General features: G+C 39.3%; 1 protein-coding gene and 1 long non-coding RNA gene across 2 annotated transcripts in view; one reads left to right on the top strand and one right to left on the bottom strand.

The window, feature by feature from the left end:
• The window catches only part of ANTXR1 (ANTXR cell adhesion molecule 1), a 256,734-nt gene that overhangs the window by 232,774 nt on the left and 6,402 nt on the right, over positions 1-17,558 (top strand). The gene's annotated exons all lie outside the window — the stretch shown is intronic.
• LOC128311219 (uncharacterized) overlaps positions 1-17,558 on the bottom strand; it is a 213,548-nt gene that overhangs the window by 184,573 nt on the left and 11,417 nt on the right. Inside the window, exon 2 of the long non-coding RNA XR_008289374.1 lies at positions 15,712-15,790. This is a non-coding gene — a long non-coding RNA (uncharacterized LOC128311219). The remainder of the gene's footprint in view (positions 1-15,711; positions 15,791-17,558) is intronic.

A 17,558-nucleotide genomic window follows, 5' to 3' on the forward strand; every position in this document is an offset into this window, starting at 1 on the left:
TCTCACTTTGGCCTTCCAAATAGGGGCTCCAGAGTTATGTCTCTAAAACACAACGTTGATCTTGTCTCACCCCGACCCTAGGGCCTATTTGTAAAAATAAGCCCAAACTCCTTAACAAAACCCTTGATCATCTAACCCCTAAACAAAAAGAATGAGCTCTAGAACCAGACTGTCAGGGATCTAACCCCAGCTACCCCACTTACAAATTGAGGGACCTTAAGGTCAGTGTCCTCATCTGTAAATGTGTATGATAATTGTACATATGACATGTTAGCTGCCATTGTTAACTTTCTAGTCTCACTTCTCATCCCTCCTGCACTAGCACCTATGCTCCATCCAGTTACATGGAATTATTACATGTTCCCTGATAGCACCAAGCTCTGTCATGATTCCTGGTACATCTTATCCCTCTTCCTGGAATGCCTTCCCTCTCCCTTGTCAATCTAGAGAACTCTTATTTAAGCTTACATATTACCTCTTCTGTGAAACCTTCCATGATTTCATCTTCCTCTATTATCTGTTACATATCTCTATCATAGCACTCACCATAAAATCTAATTATTTTGTCTCTGCTCAACTCTTACCCCAACTAGCTGATAGGAAAGGACTGTGACTAATTCATCTTTGTTTCTCCAGCACTTAACGCAAAACCACATATGTACCAGAGGTTCATTAATTGCAAGAATGACTTAAAAGTGAGGAACCTGGGCCCCAGAAAAATGAATCGTTTAGCTCACTCTTCTCAGTGCTTCTCCAGTCTTCCACATAATAGCAATGTTGCAGCGAGAAGGGATGAAGTAGCATAAAAATGCACTGAGCTATGTAACTGCAACCCAGATCTGTCAATAAACCCAAGATCTATCAAAACTAACAGGGTTTCCAATCAAGATAGCATACTACTACCTTTCATTCCCTTGAAAGACCTCATTAAAATGACAGTAAAAATATTTAAAAGTTCATCACAATAAAGAGAGTGGGAGTATCCATCAGTGGACAATGGATTGCAATACATTTCTGAAGGACAGAAAACAAATACATGAGGAGCTGGCAAAGGATGAAACAAGATGGAGGATGCTATGGTCTACAGGACCCATGGAGGGGATGGAGCTGAAGATTGAGACCCCTGCCCTGAATAGCCCCAGAGAGGGTCTCAACTCACAAATGCCAGGTGTTAGAGAATGGGAGTAAGATGAAGGGCTGAAAACAAGGAGATTAATGGAAAGTCTGTATACAAAAGAGTTGTCCCCAACTTGTGCAGAACTAGCAGACTTGTATTCTCTAGTCATACCCTCTTTACTCCAAACAAACATAACAGAGGGTTCTTCCCTTTAAAGAGTAGACAAGCTGGGAAAAGCTAGGGTGGCCAGAGTAGGGCATTTGGAGTCTCCTTGGTAAGATCCAACTTCCTGCCCACTCTCCTTCTTTAAACAAAGCCTACCAGTTGAAAAGCTCCTCCCTCACACGCAGACTTCCCAATCGCCTTTTTCTATTGCTTCATCCTTGAATATAACTAAAACCTCACTAGACTTTTGAGAGAAGCCTAGACTGTGAGAAAGACCAACATAAACATTAAGATATGGGTAACTCAGAGACAAGAAGGTCTCTAACTAGTATCCTCAGTAAGATTTGTGACATCACATAAAATAATAACAAGATACTATGAACAAAGGAAACAATTCAAAAAGAAATTTAAAAATCATCAGAATGATTGGAAAATAAAGTTAAGAAAACCTCCTAGCAAAGAAAATAAAAGTAAAGGGAAATATTATATAAAAGAAAAAAGGGGCACCTGGGTAGCTCTGTCCATTAGGTGTTTGACTCTTGGTTTCAGCTCAGGTCATGATCTCATGGTTTGAGTTCGAGTCCCACATTGGGCTCCATGCTGACAGTGTGGAGCCTGCATGGGATTCTCTCTCTCTTCCTCTCTCTCTGCCCTAACCCGCTTGCTCTCTCTTTCAAAATACATAAATAAACTTAAAAAAAAACAAAATTCATAGAAGATCAATCCATCTGACCCATAGAAGTCCCACTGAAAAAGAGAGGGAGTATAGGAAACAGAAAGGGAGTAGAATTATTTTTAAAATAGTACCCCACTCACTCAGATTTGAAGGATACAAGTCTTTAGATTGAAAGGTCAACCAAATGCAGTGCCAAAAATGAAAAAGAGAGCAAAATAGACAGAGGTGAAATTTCAAGACCCCCAAGGATAAAAAGAACAATCCTAAAAGCCTCTAGAAAGGAAAAATAAAATTGTCTACAGGGGAACAGGAACCAGACTGGTATCAGAGATTACATCAGAGTTAAGGGTTTCTAGAAAACACTGGAACAAAGCCTTAAAATTTCTGAGAAAAACTTAGTTTCAACATAGAATTATATACCCTGTCAAACTATCATTGAAAATATAAAATTAAGACAAGGATATTTTGAGACCTTCAAGGAAAGAAAATTTTACTACCTTTCTATTAATATACTTGAGGATGAGCCCCAGCCAAAAAAAAAAAAAAAAGAGTAAAATGAGAAAGAAGATGACACAGAATCCTAGAAACAAGAGATTCAACCCAGGAGGTTAAGGATCCAAGATAAAAACTATTTAGCACAGTGAGAAAGAAATAATTCCAGATTCAAGCAAGATAGCAGAGGACCCAGAGAATGAAAATCAAGGAAAAGGATGGATTCTATACATATGATACTATTCTTGATTACTTAGAAGAACTTAAGCTTGTAATTCAGAAAGACAATGCAAGAAGAAAAGAAAGTTCATTGAAAATTCCAGAAAAATTAAAACTGAACAAAAAATATATATAAAATATAATCAGAATGCTCTAGTTGAATCTGCAATGAAAATATGTACATATTTATAATATAAACAACTTTTATTATTGTTTTTAACTTTTGGATCAACATATAGGCAAAGCATAAAAATTAATGATGGTTATAGTTATGAATATATTACAAATATATGAATACATTAAAAATACAAAAGGAGGGGCGCCTGGGTGTCTCAGTAGGTTGAGCATCCGACTTTGGCTCAGGTCATGATCTCACGGTTCTTGAGTTCGAGCCCCACGTGGGGCTCTGTGCTGACAGCTCGCAGCATGGATCCTGCTTCAATTCTGTGTCTCCCTCTCTCTCTGCCCTCCCCCCATTCATGCTCTGTCTCTCTGTGTCTCTCAAAAATAAATAAACATTATGGGGTGCTTGAGTGGCTCAGTCAGGTAAGTGTCCAACTTCAGCTCAGGTCATGATCTCATGGTTTGTGAGTCTGAGCCCTGCGTCAGGCTCTGGGCTGACAGCTCAGAGCCTGAAGCCCACTTCAGATTCTGTGTCTCCCGCTGTCTGCCCCTCCACTGCTTGCATTCTGTCACTCGCATTGCCTCAAAAATAAATAAACATTTAAACAAATTTTTTTTAATAAATAAAGGTTAAAAAAAAATTTTTTTTTTTAAATACAAAGGGAAAGGGGCACCTGGGTGGCTCAGTCGGTTAAGCATTTGACTTCTGCTCAGGTCATGGTCTCACAGTTTGTGAGTCCGAGCCCCGCGTCAGGCTCTATGCTGACAGCTCAGAGCCTGGAGCCTGCTTCAGATTCTATGTCTCCCCTTCTCTCTGACCCTCCCCCACTCATACCCTATCTCTTTCTCTCTCAAAAATAAACATAAAAAAACCTAAAAAAAATACAAGGGGAAAAAATGCAAAGGGAAAATTATAGATGACAAGCTGAAAGACGTAAGTGAAAGAGAGGTAAATGAAAAAGAAAAGAAGCAAATCATATATACATATATACACACACACACACACACACACTGTTAAGAGATGCCATCTATAATTGATAGAAAAAGAAATAAAAAGGTGACCAAAACCTTTAAAGTTACAAAGATAATTAATGAAGGAACTAAAAATAGTACTATAACTATGTAACTGCGTTCAATTTTCATCTATTATTGCAAGAAGACATTAAATAATGTCTAATTTACTAAATCAAAAAGTGATATGTAGATATGAAGTAGATGCTCTGATGATATAGGACAGATAGAATACATGTGTTAGCCTCCACTAGCTTCCAAAATCCCACTACAGATGCAGTAAAAGACCAAGGAAAATAAATCATAACATTCTAAAATTGATTGAGGTGATGGGTGCACAACTCTGTGAATATATTAAATCCACTGAATTGTACACTTTTTTTGAGAGAGAGTGTGTGTGCCAAGCAGGGGAGGGGCACAGGAAAAGGGAAGGATATGATATTAAGCAGGCTCCATGCACAACGGAGCCCACCTTGGGGCTCGATCTCATGACCACCTGTGACATCATGACTTGAGCCAAAATCAAGAGTCAGTTGCTTAACCAGCTGAGCCACCCAGGCGCCCCCCACTGAATTGTACACTGTAAGTGGGTGAATTGTATGGAATATTAATTATATTTTAATAAATTTTATTTTAAAACAAAAGAATGGATGATGAGAAAATAGTGACAAATTTTCAGAAATTAGCAGATGGATGAGTGAGAAATAACCCAAGGGTCACCTTAAAAAAAAAACAACAACTGTATTCCAAGATCACAGTGGAGACAGCCTCAAAACACTTCACACTACTATTGATGCCTCAAAGATCTAGAAATCAGCCACGTCTGATACTGGAAGTGGGGGTGAGGGAGGGAAAAAAATAGGAGGCTGACCAACTAAGAAACCTTCCTTCATGCCACACAACTGAGCTGCTGCCCATGGAGTTTTTGTCCTAATACTAATGTAAACACAGAAAACTGAGCTAACCAAAATATTAACAACACTGTATTAGAAAGATGGAGGATGAGAAGTGTGCGAGTAGAACGGTAGGGGCCAGGGTAAATAATATGAAAGAAGGTTAAAACCTCATCTTTTTTTAAGTCAATAGTAAATGACTAGGGGTGCCTGGGTGGCTCAGCCAGTGAAGCCTCTAGCTTTGACTCAGGTCATGATCTCACGGCTCATGAGTTTGAGACCCACATCGGGCTGTGTGCTGACAGCTCAGAGCCTGGAGCCTGCTTGGGATTCTGTGTCTCCCTCTCTCTGCCCCTCCCCTGCTCACACTCCATCTCTCTCTCTCTCTTTCTCTCTCTCTCTCTCTCTCTCTCTCAAAAATAAACATGAAAAAAAAGTTTGTTTAAATAGTAAATGACTAAAACCGAATAATCAAGAAATAGCATTGCAAGCAAATCAGTTTAGAAACGTGGAGGAAAATATCACACTAATTGAAAGCGGTTGCTTCCGTGAAGTGGGAAAGTGGTTGGTGTGGGGGAGGTGGTCCGGAGACTGCTTTTCTTGGAAGTATTTATTATCCTCCCTTTTCTTAATAGCTTTATTGAGATATAATTAACATGCCGTAAAGCCCTTCCATTTAAAGTGCACAATTCAATGGGTTTTAGGGTATTTACAGAGTTATGCAACCATCGCCACATTCTAATTTTAGATTATTCTCATCATCTCAAAAAGAAACTTGTACTGCTATTTTAATAACAAGCCTTGTAGAACTAGTTCACCCGTTAAACCTTGATAAAATAAAATAAAATAAAAACTAAATTTAAAAAAGAAACAAAGCAACAATTAAGAGCGGTTTCCTCTGGGAAGCAGGGCTCAGGGTGGGTGGCCATGGCCTGAGAGACAAGACCTTTCCATTGTTGGCTTTCTGTAACATTGTCTGCTTTTTTATTTTAAGAGCATACATGTACTGTTTTTATTTTATCATTTTCTTCCAAAGTTATAGCAATTCCCTAAGCACAATGGAAAGCGAGAGATTACATTTAAGGCAGCATGTGAGGCCTTTCAGAAGCCCTGTGAGGTGAGAATTGTCCCTCTGGCTGACTTGAGCAGAAGTCACCACAACAAAGGTGCTCCTCAGAGTTCCCTGGGGCCGGAGTCTGGGTGAGTCTGTCTTTGGAGAGGATGAGGCAGAGGACCAAGCCCCAGAGCACTCAAATGTGCAGCCTCCACCATCAGACACCCAGGCCAGGGACTGTGATGTGGGAACTGAAGATCCTCCTCCCAGGAGGAAAGAGAAATGTAGCATCTGACATCCCAGCCAGTCTTCTCTCCCCAGAGGCAGTTTTCACTCCTCTGGAGATTAGGCCCTTTTTAAGTTTTGCATTTTCCTACACTTTAAAAAAAAAAAAAAAAAAAAAAGACCAAAGAATGTCACTAGCCACATGGGCATTGTTCTCGCCTCTGCCTTAAGTTCTGTTTCTCATCTGGCTGCAGAGAGAGGTAGCCATTACTTGCCAGCAAACTGTCTTTGGGAAGAAAGGAATGGAAAATGTGAGGATATTTTCTTCCAAAATCCCAAAGAATCCTCACCTCAGCATAACCAATGAGAATTAGCTACCCAATGAACCACACTGGAAAAAAAAAAAAAAAGAAAAAACAGTCATAATTTCTCAGTGCCTGATGGCATCTGAATTTACAGCAAGATCTCTCTTCCTGGACCCCAAGATGCTGCCATGTAAGGGGAAGGCTTCCCAAATAGGACTAAAGGAGCGAATCTCTCGGGTGAGGACCCCTCTGCAGGCAGAGCCTGGATGGAGAGATAGGATGAGCCGCATCAGAAATGACAAGGAATTTGAGACTTGAAGTTAGAGATGGTAAACTGCTCATAACCTCCAAATCGTGACCAAGCCTGCCCAGTCACGACCGCTTCTCACTTGTTCCTAAGTGTAAACCCCACCACTCCTGTTCCCAGGCTGTCAGCAGTGCAGCCTTTGGGAACCCACTAGGGCTATAACACTATATGCCCCAGGAAAGTTCATCTCATAAATTTTTTTTTTAACCAGGATACCTGGGTGAAAACCCTGTTATAAGAATGGGACATAGAACAGATAAGTTTTTACCGGGGAAAAAAGAAAAACAGTGGGTAGGAGACCTTATTAGGTGGCCAGCCCTGATGAGATATGGGTTCCAGCTTTGGGCAATACTCAGTGGAGCAAATAGCAAGGAGGAAAATGGAGCATGAGTGATACAATACAATAAACATGTGATGGGGAAAATAAGAGAAAAGTAAAATGATGTACTAATTTATACATTATTTTTCCTTTATTTCATTTTAATTACTGACAGCCATTTTATCTTAAATATGGTTCTTGAAAATAAGAAATTTATATGCAATGTGAATATGCAACAAAAGGATTAAACACCATGAAGAAGTGGGATTTATCCCTGGGATGCAAGGATGTTTCAACATACATAAATCAATAAATGTGATACATCATATTAAAAGAATGAAGGATACGGGGCACCTGGGTAGCTCAGTCTGTTAAGCATCTGACTTCGGCTCAGGTCTGATCTCATGGTTTGTGAGTTGGAGCCCTGCACTGGGCTCTCTGCTGTCAGCACAGAGCCTGCTTCAGATCTTCTGTCCCCCTCTCCCTCAGCCCCTCCCCCACTCATTCTCTCTCATTCTCTCTCTCTCTCTCTCTCAATAAATAAATAAACTTTAATAAAAATAAAAATAAAAGAATGAAGGATAAAAAACATATGATCATCTCAATACATGCAAAAAAAAATTGGTCAAAATAAAGCATACTTTCATGATAAAAACTCCCAACAAATTGGGTACTGAAGGAATATATCTCAACATAATAAAGGCCATACATGACAAGCACACAGCCTACATCATACTCAACAATGAGAGGTTGAAAGCTTTTCCTCTAAGATCAGAAACAACACAAGGGTGCCCACTCACACCACTCATATTCAACATAGTACTGCAAGTCCTAGCCAGAATAATTAAGCAAGAGTGAGAAATAAAAGTCATCCACATTAGAATGGAAGTGAAATTGTCTCTACAAATGATATGATCTTATATTTAGAAAATCCTAACGAATCCACAAAAAAACTGTTAGAATGAATCAACAAATTCAGTAAAGTTGAGGGATACAAAACCAACATACAGAAGTCAATTGCATTTCTATACACTAACAATGAAATATCTGAAAAAGAAATAAAGAAAACAATCCCATTCACAATAGCACCAACGAAAATGAAACGCTGAGGAGTAAATATAACCAAGGAGGTGAGTGATCTATAGAATGAAAACTATAAAACTTTAATAAAAGAAATCAAAGAAGACACCAATGCATAAAAAGGTATTCTATGTTCATGGATCAGAAGAATTAATATTGTTAAAATGTCTATACTACCCAAAGCCATCTGTAGATTCAATGCAATCCCTATCAAAATTCCAATGGCATCTTTCACAGAAAGAGAAAAAACAATCCTAAAATTCAAATGGAGCCACAAAAGACCATGAATAGCAAAAGCAACCTTGAGAAAGAATAACAAAGCTGGAGGCATCACACGGCCTTATTTCAAAACTATATTGCAAAGCTATAGGAATCAAAAGAGTAAGGTTTGGGCCTAAAAATAGACACACAGACCAATGGAACAGAATTGCAACCCCAGAAATAAACCCTAACATATACAGTCAGCTAATATTTGACAGGGGAGTCAAGAATACTCAATGGGGAAAGAATAGTCTCTTCAATGAATGGTGCTGGAAAAACTGAATAATCATATGCAGAAAAATGAGATTAGACTCTTACCTTGTACCACTCACAAAAAATTAACTCAAATGGATTAAATACTTCAACATAATACCTGAAATCATAAAACTTCTAGAAGAAAACATAGGGAAAAGCTCCTGAATATTGGTCTTAGCAACACTCTTTTGGCTATGACATCAAAAGCACAAGCAACAAAAGCAAAAATAAATAAATGTACCTACATTATAAAACACACCTGCACAGCAAAAGACACAATCAACAAAATGAAAAAGCAACATACAGAATGGAAGAAAACTATACTGCAAATTGAAAATGATATATCTGATAAGGAGCTAACATCCAAAATACATAAGGAATTCATACAACTCCTAGCAAACTAACAATTCAATTCAAAAATGGACGAGGAAATGAATAGACATTGTTTTCAAAGAAGACATCCAAATGACCAAGAGGTACATGAAAAGATACTCAACATCACTAATCATCAGGGAAATGCAAATCAAAACCACAATGAGATAGCACCTCACACCTGTTAGAATGGCTATCATCAAAAAGGCAGAGGCAACATATGTTGTCCAGGATGTGGAGTAAAGGGAACTCTTGTGCACTATTGGTGGCACTATAAATTGGTAGAGCCACAATGGAAAACAATATGGAGGTTCCTCAAAGAATTAAAAATAGGACTACCATATGATCCAGCAATCCTAATGCTGGGTATATATCTAAAAAAAAATGAAATCATAATATCAAAGAAATATCTCCACTCCATGTTCACTGCAGCATTATTCACAATAGCCAAAACATGGAAACAACCTAAGTGCCCATCTACAAACAAATGGATAAAAAAAAGATGTGGTACATTTATCCATGGAATATTATTCAGTAAAGAATAAGAAAGAAGGAAATCTTGCCATTTGCAACAACACAGATGGAGCAAAATCTTCACACCCAGACCCCATGGCTTCTTCTTCCCTCTCACTCCAGTGATAACCACTATCCCAACACTGGTATTTATCACTCCCATGAATATTGTGGAATCTGTAAACTTATAATATTGTTTCACACTTTTTTTGAGAGAGAGAGAAGGCATGTATGAGAGGGGGATGGGGAGAGAGAGAGAGAGAGAGAGACAGAGAGAGAGAGAATCCCAAGCAGGCTCTGCAATGTCAGCACAGAACCCAACATGGGGCTCAATCTCATGAACCATGAGATTATGACCTGAGCCAAAATCAAGAGTAGGATGCTTAATGGACTGAGCCACTCAGGTGCCTTCTCACACTTTTAATGTATAAAAAACAGTGGCTTTTGGACTTCTCTACCATATTCATTGTAAAAAATGTGTTTTGCATTTTGGTAAACACACACATGTACACACATGTATATGTATCCATATATACCTGTATGTGTGCATGTGGATGTAATATAAAACAACACTGTCATGGAAATACTTACTGTTTAACTACTTCTAACACATTCAGATATTTTCTTTCTATTCTAACTTTATTTTGTAATGCTGGCAGTGACCCACTAAACTGATTTCACAACTTATGGGTGAGTCATAATCAATAGTTTGAAAAAATAATAGGATGTAACTATAATATCATCTTACAGGTTATTTTCTCACTTCTAATATTCTTTGAGAGTTAAAACTATCTTGACATAGATCTAGTTCATTCATTTTTACCTAAATAAGCTCTATGCCCAACACTGGGGCTTGAACTCACAACCCCAAGAGTGAGAGTCCTGTGCCCTACCAACCAAGCCAAAAAGGCACTTCTCAAAACTTTATTCTATTTATGGATGATTAGATTGATTTTCTATTTTCTCTATTCCAAAATGTCCTGTGGTGAACTCTCTTACACATAAACACCAACGTTTGTCTAGAATACATAAGTGGGAATGAAAATGCTTAAGTCAAAGGCTTGCATCTCTTTAACTATAATAGATACTGTAAAATTCTCCTAGAAATTGGTGTATGAATTTATATTGCCACTATTAAAGAGTTTCTATTTCTCCCCATCCTAACCACCACTTAGTGTTACCAGACTTTGCATTTTTGTCAATCTGATGATATTGTGAAATTATTTTATTTTGCAATCACCTCATTAACTGACAAAGTAAGATTCTTTTCTTATCATCAGCATCCATTCAATTTTCCTTTCTATAAATTTCCAATTTTGTTGCCTGTTTCCTTATTACTAATTTTCAAGACTTTTTGTATCTCTGCACACTAATTATTTATTAGCTGTAGATATTGCAAACTTCTCTCATTTTCATGAAAGTTTATCAAAATTTTCTCTTTAACTTTTTTGCCTATTTTGTCTTGTTTAATTTTGCATTTTGCATACCCTGAAGTTATAAAGATATTTTTCTATATTTTCTTATTAAAATCTTAAGTTTTACATTCTACATTTATATTTTAATCCAGCTAGAAGTATGTATGTGTCCGGAAAGATGCTCAACGTCACCATCATCAGGGAAATACAAATCTAAACCACACTGAGATACCAGCTCACACCAGTCAGAGTGGCTAAAATGAACAACTCAGGAAACCAGGTGCTGGTGAAGATGTGGAGAAACGGGAACCCTCTTGCACTGTTGGTGGGAATGCAAACTGGTGCAGCACCTCTGGAAAACAATGTGGAGGTTCCTCAAAAAATTAAAAATAGAACTACCCTATAACCCAGCAGTAGCACTACTAGGAATTTGCCCAAGGGATACAGGAGTGCTGATGCATAGAGGCACATGGGCCCCAATGTTTATAGCAGCGTTTTCAACAATAGCCAAATTATGGAAAAAGCCTAAATATCCATCAACTGATGAATGGATAAAGAAGATGTGGTTTATATATAAAATAGAATACTACTTGGTAATGAGAAAGAATGAAATCATGCCATTTGCAGCAACATGGATGGAACTGGAAGGTATTATGCTGAGTGAAATAATCAGTCAGAGAAGGACAAATATCAAATGTTTTCACTCATATGTGGGTCTTGAGAAGCTTAACAGAAGACCATGGGAGAAGGGAAGGGGGAAAAGTAGTTACAAACAGAGAGGGAAGGAGGCAAACCAAAAGAGACTCTTAAATACAGAGAACAAACAGGGTTGATGGGGGGGAGGTGAAAATGGGTGATGGGCATTGAGGAGGGCACTTGTTGGGAGGAACACTGGGTGCTGTAAGCGATGAGCCATGGGAATCTACCCCAAAAACCAAGAGCACACTTTATACCCTGTTATGTTAGCCAGTGCAACAATAAATTACATTTAAGAAAGAAGAAGAAGAAGAAGAAGTGTGTATGTATGGTGAGGTAGGAATCTTATTTCATCTTTTTTCATAGTTTATTGTCCAAGACAATTTATTAAATAGTCCATTCTTTACCTGCTGCTTTGTAATGTTACCTCACATAAGCCAAATCCCTGATATACATGAGTCTGTTCCTACACTCTCCATTCTGTTCCATTGGTAGATTTCTCTATCCTTATGCCAATATCCCACTGTTTAAATCACCATATAGCTTCGTATAATTTTTTTTTAATTCGGTAGAATAAGTCTCTTATCATCATCATGACTTAAGATTTTTTGGATATTTTTGGCCTTCCTTCTTTTGTTTGAAGTTTTGGATCTATTTTGTCAAAAGCTCTGTGACAAACTCTCCTGGGAATTTGTTTGGAACTAAATTAACTTATTTAATTTGGACAAAAAAATTGACATCTTTTATGCTACCAAGTCTTTCTGTCCATGAATATGGAATTTTGTCTCTAACTCCTTAGGTCTTGTTTTATAATCTTTCAATAAATAGTTTTGATTTTTCCACAAGAGTTTTACACTCTTTTATTATATTTATTTCTAAGAGCTCATAGTTTTTTTTTTGTTGCTGCTGTTATTATAAATAGTATTTTTAATTAAATTTTCTAAATTTTGTTACCAATGATTTTGTGTATCAGTCTTGTTCCCAGTGATCTTTTTCAGCTCTCGTTATTTCTAACATTTTGCCTATAAGTTCTCAGGGATGTTCCATGTTGGCCATCATATAATCTCAAATAATAACAGTTTTTTTCTCCTTTCCCACTTTCTTCTTTGTTCTACAACCAAAATAATCCCAACCAAGCTCAGGGTACTAACAAGACAGTGGACTCTACTGTCTCTAGCAATACTATAGTGGAACATGAGCTGGTAGGGGAGGTAAAGCTAACACTGATTCATTACACTGATGGTGGCTGATTATCAGGCATGTACCCACATTCTCTACCATATAAGCTTGAATTGAACAATTATACAATTTTTAAAAACAACATACTAAATATATATATATATATATATATATATATATATGAAAATAAATAAATAAATAAATAACTTTTTTTCCATCTCATGACTCCACTCAGATTCCCCATTCATTCTCTCCTACTCTACGCTCTTTTGGGGCTGCTCATAGGAAACCTGTTGGCCCAGCATTTCCCGTATCATGTCTTTATAATAGAAAGATTATTTTGGTGTCCTAGGCAACCAAGCTTAGTGTCTACATTCTTATCCTCATGATAATCCTAACGTTAGCTAGCATATTTTCCAAGAGTATACAGACCATGCTAAGCCCCAGTGGGTTGAAATATGCCAGGACAAGAATGTATGCCTCCCATTTTCTCTTTCCAAGTTCTGGCTTTTGGACTTTTTTGGTACTTTTTGGTTTTGTTTTTTTGTGGGGGGGGAGAGGGACACAGTTCAAAGGATGCTGAACCTTTTGTGTTTTATTGTTTTGTTGATTAGTGGCAACCTGTTTTCCTCAGCTTAAGTCTACTTATTTTCAAATCTGAACATGAACGTTAATATGTTTTATTATCAGTGTTACTTCCAATATTTCCCATTAGTGTTAATACTTCCACTGTGGCTTCTATTTTTCCCTTTTATCTGTATAACTATTGAAACAAGCCTGTATCCATGGTCCCTTTCAGATTCTATGATTTCAAGTTTGGGGTTGCTGATCCTCCGGCTCGTTGTGCCTGCAAGTTCTTGTAGTGGATCTTCCAACAGCTCTTTTGTAATTTTTTACTGAAAGCTCATCTTCAACTGAGCTTGATTTTTCAATGGAAATTTCCTATGACAGCATGATTTTGTATCTGCTTCTGCATGTGACCTAGCAGTAACATAACCGGGACCAATTTTTATGTGCATCTCTTAATTTAGGATGCTACAACTCATGAACAGTATACACTCAGTCTCCAGAACCTCTCAAAGCACAATCACGGGATTTCATTTTTTTTCTCAAAAGGCTTTTATTTTTTTCTACTCAGAACCCAACCAGAGGCAAACTTTCCTGGCTTCTTCCTGATTCAATGGCTAGATTTTTTTTCTTTCTAGTCCTCCTTTCATGGAGAGTTCGGCCCTGCAACTGCCCCACCTTTTTGCTTTCTTGTTCGGGCCTCCAAATGGCACTGGCCCAAGGCCTTAACTCTCATCTCTGCATGGGCCCTACCCCAGCCTAATAAGAGCAGAGGCAGACACACTCACATCCCTGGCTTGCTGTAGCACCACTCACCATTTCCGGCTATGTTTTTCTATTCCTTCTTCACTTCCAGCAGCTGAACTAATTTGGTTTTTGTTTTATCCCATTTTTCTACATAGTAGGAAGGAGTCCACATTAGCCCTCTCCTGAGTCCCCCTTTCCTTCACAGAGACCCAGAAACCAACCAGACCTCAAAACCTCTTAGACCAGAAGCAGATGCCTCTGGGGTCTAGGGTAAATCCTACCTGTAAGAGTATCTCCGGAATTTGACCAGAATCTTTTGGGGAAGAAGGGTCAGGGCTTGTCTGATTACTGACTGGACAATTTCTGCTTAACAACCACCTTTCTGTTCTTGTGCTGGAACGAAATCGGAATGCTTCTTCTCTGCCAATTTCAGAGGGTGAGATCATCCTTACAAAGTCCTTGGAGAGATATAAAGTCAGGAATCCTTTACAAAAGAAATGCATGTAGCATCTGAGACTTGATGAAGGACTGTCATCTTGAGAAACAGACCCAATGGGTCTCTTTGTTGTTGTCATTATTGTTGCTTTAGGAAGGAGGCTCCCCAAGTTGTTTCTTTTTTTTTTTTTTTTTAAGTTTATTGATTTTTGAGAGAGAGTGTGTGCGTGCATGCGAGTAGGGGAGGGGCAGAGAGAGAGGGAGACAGAGAATCCCAAGCAGGCTCTACACTGAAAGCACAGAGCCCAATGCAGGGCTTGAACACACAAACCGTGAAATCATGACCTGAGTCAAAACCAAGAGTGGAATGCTTAACTGACTAAGCCACCCAGGTGCCCTTTTGTTTTTATTTTGTAAACAAAAATAGCAATAAACCAGGGAGCTTGGCTCTTCATGGAGGGAACACATATGTTCATGGGTCAACAGGCTAACGGGTCACAGCAAAGTACTCTGACAGTGTTCAAAATGATCTCTTTCAAACAGGATTGTTGTGGAAGTCAAGATGAAAGTCAGAAAGTATCTCAGGAAAGGAGAGTCATGAAAAACAGAGCCCAGCTTTTAAAGTCCATTACAGAGACAACCCCCTTACCAACATTCCCAGTGATGGCTTGCTTCCAAGGGACATGAATGTTTAAAGCCCAGTGAGCACCACACCTATGCACCCAGGCTTGAGAGTAATCAGCTGGAGACTAAATGTGAAGAAATCTCCTTAACAGAACTTCTGGCCTTTAGCCTTACTGACGTCTTCCTCTCATGGTATTTCCTCCAGTCCTGTTCTTCAAAGCTCAATACCCTCCTTAGAGTCAGAGCTGGCTCCAAGGGAAAGTTTGAGTAATCAGTCATCCACACCTTAGTGGGAATTTAACCCAATGTATTATCCTTCTGGAGATGCTGTCTCTTGAAAATTATCATCTCAGTGAGATAAAAATTCTCCTGAAATTATATGGTGCAGTATGATGAATCAGATGAGACACTCCAACTCCAAATCCCAACCTCTTTCCAAACCTCACCGCTATGCCAGAAAAAGTAGGTTGGAATCTCTTCCCTGAACTATGAGGCTCAGACAGGCCTGTAATCATGAGCTTTCTCTGCCTCAGGGAACTGCAGCTCTGGGCAGACATTGGTGGTGAACATTCACAGGCTTAATTTCTACCAACTTCTCCACCAGTCAGATCTATCTGCTGGAGTCACAGAGAAAATAGGAATAATGAGAAAACTCACTTACTTTTTCTTAGTGAGTTCCACCTCATGGTGAAGTATCTTCAGGGAGCCATCAGCTAATTGCTGAGGGAGATTTCAGCATCCTAGAGAAATAACCAAAGGAATTTTCCTGAAACAATTATATTCACATCAATCCAAAGCCTCATGCACTGAACTCTTTTGAGGGTGTTAATCTCCTTAGGAGCCTCTTATATAAACTTGCTCATACACCATCCACAATTTCTGCTGAAGGGTGAGTCTGTGGGCTCATGTTTGTAACACTTGACAGGTGGGCCAGAGCTGACTGAAACATGAGTGGACACCTGGCTCAGGAGAAACCAACCCACTGGCTTGGCTGAGCCAACCAGATTCTTCCTTTTATTTATTTTTTTTTAATTTTTTTTTAACATTTATTTATTTTTGAGACAGAGAGAGACAGAGCATGAACAGGGGAGGGGCAGAGAGAGAGGGAGACACAGAATCGGAAGCAGGCTCCAGGCTCTGAGCCATCAGCCTAGAGCCCGACGCGGGGTTCGAACTCGCGGACCGCGAGATCATGACCTGAGCTGAAGTCGGACGCTTAACCGACTGAGCCACCCAGGCGCCCCAAGATTCTTCCTTTTATTTTTTTTTAATTTTTTTTTTTAACATTTATTTATTTTTGAGACAGAGAGAGACAGAGCATGAACAGGGGAGGGCCAGAGAGAGAGGGAGACACAGAATCTGAAGCAGGCTCCAGGCTCTGAGCTGTCAGCACAGAGCCTGATGTGGGGCTCGAACTCACGGACCGTGAGATCGTGACCTGAGCGAAGTCAGATGCTCAACCGACTGAGCCACCCAGGCGCCCCAAGATTCTTCCTTTTAAAAGAGAGGCGCACACAATCAAAAAGAATGAAGTCTTGCCATTTGCAACTACATGGATGGAACTGGAGGGTATTACGCTAAGCAAAATTAGTCAGAGAAAGACAAGTATCATATGACTTCACTCATATGAGGACTTTAAGAGACAAAATAGATGAACATAAGGGAAGGGAAACAAAAATAATATAAAAACAGGGAGGGGGACAAAACATAAGAGACTCTTAAATATGGAGAACAAACACAGGGTTACTGGAGGGGTTGTGGGAGGGGGGATGGGCTAAATGGGTAAGGGCCACTAAGGAATCTACTCCTGAAATCATTGCTTCACTATATGCTAATTTGGATGTAAATTTTAAAAAATAAAATTAAAAAATAATAATAATAAAAGAGAAGCCCACAACTAAGATGAAGGCAGCCACTGGATCTGGAATTCCAGACCCGCCAGAGTTCCGCCATGGTGAGCTAAGCCAAATGCAAGATGCAGACAGATGCCGACAGATCTGAGAAGGGGAGCTGCAGCCTAAGGTCAGCCAGCAAGCAAACTGCTGGGGGACTCGTGTGCTCCACCATGTTGGAACTGAGAGGGAAAGGAGGAGAAATCTGAAAGACAAGTCATTACCCCACAAAGGCAAGAGCCCTCACAAGGACAGTGCATCCACTGTGGAACGCTGTGGCAGAAGTGTTCTCTCCATGAGAGGAGAGAGAATGGGCAAATGCATAAAGGGTGTCTACATGGTGAAGAGATCAGGGAGGGATCACAGAACACAGAAAAGTCCCCCTGGCTGCTACCTCTCGGTTCATTTTCCTTCAAACGTTTCTGGTTTCCCCCCTAACAGCTTTTACTAAACTTCTTCCCCACCCCTATCGCATCACTTTAAGGTGGAGATCTGCTTCCTTGTCATTAAAAACTCAAAGCACCCAAGAAGAGGTGCATCCATGCTCCTTGCCCCTGCACAAAGTCCCTGTTTCCTCACTCATCCATCCTTTCCTCCTTATCTGAAGAAACACGCC

This window comes from Acinonyx jubatus, chromosome A3, assembly GCF_027475565.1.
Source record: "Acinonyx jubatus isolate Ajub_Pintada_27869175 chromosome A3, VMU_Ajub_asm_v1.0, whole genome shotgun sequence".
Classification (NCBI taxonomy): Eukaryota; Metazoa; Chordata; class Mammalia; order Carnivora; family Felidae; genus Acinonyx; species Acinonyx jubatus.